General features: G+C 43.4%; 1 protein-coding gene across 1 annotated transcript in view; it reads left to right on the top strand.

The window, feature by feature from the left end:
* RHOJ (ras homolog family member J) overlaps positions 1 to 6,000 on the top strand; it is a 56,893-nt gene that overhangs the window by 1,277 nt on the left and 49,616 nt on the right. The gene's annotated exons all lie outside the window — the stretch shown is intronic.

The raw sequence follows: 6,000 nt of genomic DNA, 5'->3' as shown, positions 1-6,000 counted from the left end.
AACTTGAGGGGAGGGAAAGCAGAAGTAGTGATTAGTTTGAGTAATTTATAGTGAGGGAATTTGTGGTATAAGAAAAAAATAAGAATATAATGAAGATCATTTATGATGTTCACTGCATCACTGTGCAAAACAGACCCACAGATTAAGTACAATATTCACAGGCCTCTTTCTGTAGCAATTGCTTCTTTATCCAGCTGTGTCCAAAGTTATCATAATAATGGTATGATAGGCTAAAACTGTTGCTCAAACTTCTGCTTAAATTTTCCTATCCCAAATTCTGCTGTTTTTCTTCTCACTGCTCCTTTGGCTTACGGTTGTTTTTGTTTATGAGATCCATGAAAAACAGATTCTAGAAGCACTGCAAAACTCATTGCTTATCTTGCAGCAGCAGTTGGAGTTTCCTTCATTCTCTCCCTGCCTCCTTAAAAACTGAATTTTCATGGCGTGGCTTATCATAGATTTGGTATTCTGTAATGGGAAAATCTCTGTTTTCATTCTGGCTTCGTGTCAGATTTAGCAGATGAACTGGCCAAACAAGAAAGCTGTGTAATTGCAGAATCTGATCCATGGAAATGTGAAGACCTTTTCCTCCACAAGAGTGGGCAGTGTCACTTCTAATGCGAGCAACACTCTCTTTCCTCTACCCTTCCCACCAGATCAGTTAAACAACCATTTTAGAAAGAAACACATTACCCAGACAAGATACAAGAAAGAATATTTCATGGTGTAAATACGTACTTCCATGAGCCAAAACCCTAAGGAAGCCTCGCTGCGTGAATTTACGTCTTATATTGCAACAGCACCCACTTTCCCATGATAAGCTGAGATCTGCTTCTCCCTTACAGCCTCCCTCCCGGCAATATGCTGGTCCCAGCACCAACTGCCCTTCAGTCTCTCCCATGCCCTGCCAATACCTCTGTGTATGCACAAACCCATACGATAGCTGGTATCAGACCACGTACGCATGGGCCTGTGGGCTGCGGTGCTTTTGGTGTGAGCGTGGGAGCACATGTCTGTGCACGGGGGCTGTGCACACCCACAGGCACCGATGGCAGTCAGGCTGCCGCTCCGTGGGGGCACCACGCGGAGTTCCTCTTCCCTACCCAGGTGACTCAGAGGGACTTGTTTTGACTTCGTTTCTTCTCTGTCAGAAGCGATAGAAATTTCCAGGGGGCTCAAAAGTCACTGAAGGAGAGGAGGGCTGAGAGAAGGATGGGAAGACGAAGAGTGTAACTGCGCAATCCTTATTTCCTCAGGGTGCCAGCTAAAAGCAGTATGTATGCACTTTTAAATCAAGCTACATTTTCAGGGTTTGAAGATTTAGACCTCTAAAATATCTCCAGCTATTCTTATTTGCCTCCTTAACTATTATAGCACATAAATATAAACTACGAATGTTTTCAATGAGAAAGTTCAGAAAGATAACGGGAAAAAATAGCTCTGTATATCAACATGCTATTCTGAGACAAACCCTGTCCAGCGGCAGTGGTCAAAACTAGCATTGATCAAAAATGGAATTTCAGGTTTTTGAGAAACCCCATCATTTATTAAACCACTCTCACTACAAAACTGCACACAGAATTGAGCAGTGGAAATGACTTCTGGAGCAGAGTGCCAGAAAAAAATCCCACTCATATAAAATAAAAATATTACATAGCATAAAGTATAACATAACCTATTTAAAATACTATGAGTATTGAAAGAGAAAAGAGCTCACCTGGGGCAACCTTAGCCCTGGGCTCACAGCTTTTAGGATATTCTGTGGCAACAGCCCCTTCCACATCTATCTGTGTGGCAGCCCGTGGCCAAAAGGAGCGGTGGCACAGCAGTACCATGGGCACAACAGCACACAGGGAGGCCTCGCATCCAGGCAGATCCTGCAGGATGGTTGAGGCTCTGGAAAAATCACATTTGAATTTACCCCAGGGAATTGGTTTGTCTGACCCTGCCCTTGCCAAAACCAACCATTTCAACTTTCCCAAACAAGCTGAAACTGTTTTATTCAGCTCTCCCGTGCTGGAAATGCTCAAAAGCAATCAATTACTGCAGATTTTTTGCAAAGCTGCACTTTCCATTGAAGGTTTTTCACCCAGGCATTATTACCAGCAGTGGTGTGTTAGTAAGCGCTTCCTCTAGCCTCACCAGGTCACAACCTGGTTTTGAGTCCCAGGGCATTTACCAATTTCCTTCTTTCTAATGGAAAAAGAAGAGGGAGGCAAAGCATTAAAAATCGAGAATTCCAGTGTTGATCTCAAAGCAGTTTCTCACCACCACAACTCCAGTGACTCGGGGGAGAAAGTGATGCTATCCAGCCCAGCATTGGGAAAAGCTCCAGATGCACCACTGCCACAGCCAAGGCATTAACCATTCACAGCCCCACAGCACCAGCTACTTTTATTTGCCCTGCTGCATTGCATCTTTGTAGCTGCACACCTGGGGCAGGTTTCAAAGGCGCAGGTGAAGCAGGTGAACGTACTGACAAGGGTGGCCCAGAGGAAGCAACCAGCATTTCAGAGAGCTGAGCTCCAACGGTATTAAGTCTGTACAGTACTTATTCAGTGCCTTTCACATGAAAAGGCTTGAAACCACTTTATAAAATTTGGGCCCAACCTGCCTCTAAGAAAATCAAAGGATTTTGCCCTGGGAAGGAATGAGTTCCTGCAGATAGCTCACACAACATTTACAACTCAGATACGGCAATGCCTAGGACCAAAGGCTGTTGGTGTTTCACCATGTATTGCAGCTGCACTGTACAAAAGTCCAAACCAGTTATTAGCTCCCCACTAGTAATATTCTGCCACAGATTTTTGCCCACAGTCCACAAAAATGAATTTGTTCTGGGCCTGTTGTCAGGGTTGAGATTTGATGGATGTAAAGTAGGGTTAGAGGCAATGCCAGACAGATGGGGAAGACAAATTTGTTACTTGGGTATAAAAATGGTTTCTTTTGTTGGATGTGTGGAAGTTTATGAGTCTAGTTATTTCTCAAGGCATTTTGAAGAGGTTTTGCTGGAGGCCAGAGCCCTGAGTAGGTTTCCTTACCTTGGGTGAGTTTCCAACCCCCACACTGAAAGGGTTTAGCCACGAGGTAAATGGCTATTTCTAGGGCAGGCAAACCAAAGTGCTATCCCAGTGACAAACAGGATATTACTGGCAATAACTGTAACAATAAGGACTGTTTGGATAGTGAGTAGATGCTTTAACATGCTGGTTCCATTCCATCTTTTGAACATCAAATGCTGATTTTCCATGAGCAAAGGTCTCTCAGCCAGGCTGACTTGTATTGTGTCTAGCTATGTGAGGTTAGAAATGTTTAATTAGGGCTGAGGTTGTGCCAACAAAAAAATTAAGTTCGACTACTAGCAGAGTTGGTTTAATAGTACCAAAATTAACTATCTTGCCCTGTGAAACACAGGAGGGAGGTGTGTGTTATTTGTTACTTAGGCAGCCATTTGGTATTCATGAGCTCTGAAAAAACAGACATTTTTAGCATGAAATTTATTCACCCTAAAATTTATATTCAGGCTTCCTAGAGGTTGATGCCCCAAGCTTGTCAGTGTTTAAGAGGTATTTGTACAATGCCCTTAATAACATGCTTTAACTTTCTGTCAGCCCTGACTGAAGTGGTCAGGCAGTTGGACTAGATGATCACTATAGGTCCCTTCCAACTGGAACTATTCTATTCTGTTCTATTCTATTCTATTCTATTCTATTCTAAAATTGCATTTTTTACATTAAAATGTAAAAAAAAAATCAATGATTGAGGAGCCGTACCAATGCCATGCAACTAACTTGGCCTACTGTGCAGACAAAGGTGAATGGGCTCATTAGATGGTTGAGGTCTAAGGAGAAGAGGGTGGTGAGTCTTAAACTGTCTAGTTCAGGCATAGAACATAGATGAATGTCATACAAATACCTTTAGGAGCCAAAGTTGCATCTTTGGTAAAAGAGAGAGGTCAATCACTCCAAAGGAGGACTGCAAAGCATCTGCCCTAAAGACATAAAGCAGACGTAGTAAATATGTCCCTCCCTCCCCTCATGTGTCGGCACAAACTGGTGAACATTTATAAATAGTGAATCCATTTGAAAAAAATTAGCAGTGGCATGTGATCAGCTAATGAATAGCATACAGAATAGTTCAGCCATGACTGAAGCTCTGTAAATTAAAAGCAATATAGAAGAAGACAGCCATTAATTACTGTTTGGAGACACATTTTTTGTTCTTTGATGATGATTCAGTCTAACCTGTCTGACTTTACACTGAAGTGGGCTGGAACACTCACCAGTCTCACAGAGCAGTGATTCCAACGTTGGTGGCCAGGCAAGCCATGGGGGAAGGGAGAGTCTTCTGCACTGGCATTTTTGTTAGCATAGGAGCAGTCCTGTTGCTCTTGCCCAGAGCAGTCAGGTTGTACGTGTGCAAATCCATAAATCTATTATATCCTGCCCATATGCCACAGCACTGACTCGAATCCCTTGTTCCTCGTGTCCTCCCACAAAACAGAGTGACTGGAAGTGGGCTGTCACTGATCATGGGGATGCCCATGACTGGCCACTCTCAGTCCTGGGGCAGGCAGGAGCACCCAAGGGAGATTGGGACCACCCTTACACCATCTATAGGCCATGCACTGAGCAACTCTGCCTTGCAGCCTCTCCCCATAGGGGAGGAAACACTAGCCAAGAGATGGCAGAAACCAGATGGGAGCCATAACGTCCCAAATTTCTCCGGCTATAGGCACAAGAGCACATCTGTCCACACTTTTGACGTGCTAGTTATTTTTAATTGATAGCTAATGCACACTGTTTTTGACCCATCTCTGCTTGCCATGGTGTATAAGCAATGACTTACAACCCATACTATCACTTTTTCCCCTGTTGAAACTTTATTAGACAGGAAGAGACTGCCCAAAGAGATTTGCAATTTCTGCATGGGTGCTGCCGTGGGAGTCTTCACACTACCACATTCTTGAGACAGTTGTCTCCTATAAACAGTCTTGGTAGCACATTAGAGAAACCCTTCATGCAATGTTTGGGGTCATTAAACTGAAAGAACTATAAATAGCACTGAAAGAGAACTGTGATGTTTATTTGCATGGATGTTTGCAGTGCTTTTTTTTTTCCTTTTAATGTTCATCCAATTTTAATTGTACAGATTTGAACTTTATCCTTGAGACAAGAAAGCATTGACTCTTTTAAGATCTGGCTCTTTAGACTAGCAGCCACAGAACAGATCTGTTCATTTTGCCTCTCAGGAGCTAAAACGACTTCTCTGCCAATCTTACTGGTCTTATCCAGAATAAACCAGGGATCTCAATAAAACATTCAAGGTATGACACAACAGAAACCCACCAGTGCAATTCAAAGGTTTTCATGGCCGGCTTTTTTGAAGATAAATTCTCCAGAACCACTAATTCTTAGGTTCCTCACAAAAGGTTTAAATCTGTGTCCTGTGTCACATAAGCCAGAGGAGATCTAGTGATCCTCAGGCTTTTTCACATCCAGGAAGCCTAGACAGTCTTTATACTGAAAAGGTGCTTTTTCCCTAATCGCCATGGTTATTCCACATTCAAATGAAACAGGCACCACATACACCCCCAAGCATCTTAAGACCTTTTCCTTTTGAAGGTGTTTTATGGTATGTGAAGACTTGAGATAGCTATCGCTCGTATCTCTCTTCCTCACACACATCCCTGTATTGTCCTGCGGGTGCACAATCCACTTGAAGACCATGGATACAGAGGTGTGTGCACACTTTGTGATCCTATTTACTCAGGGTAGATCGTTTCTGCAGCAGTACTCTGAGCGCTGTTGGGACAAGGTCCCGGTTGTCCCCTGGCACTACTGAAATGCAGCTGTGGCTGGGGACGAGTCTGCAGCACCTGAGCTGCTTCCTCCCTTTAGCTCTGGCTCTGTTATACAGCTTCTCTTTGTACTGTTGCCATTCCTGGTTTGATTTTACACCGACAAAAGCTTTATGCTACAAAGAGACACAAAAGAGCTC

This window comes from Charadrius vociferus, unplaced genomic scaffold, assembly GCF_000708025.1.
Source record: "Charadrius vociferus isolate BGI_N301 unplaced genomic scaffold, ASM70802v2 scaffold308, whole genome shotgun sequence".
Taxonomy (NCBI): domain Eukaryota; kingdom Metazoa; phylum Chordata; class Aves; order Charadriiformes; family Charadriidae; genus Charadrius; species Charadrius vociferus.
Note: the sequence above shows the minus strand (reverse complement) of the source record. Positions and strands in the feature narration are given on the sequence as shown.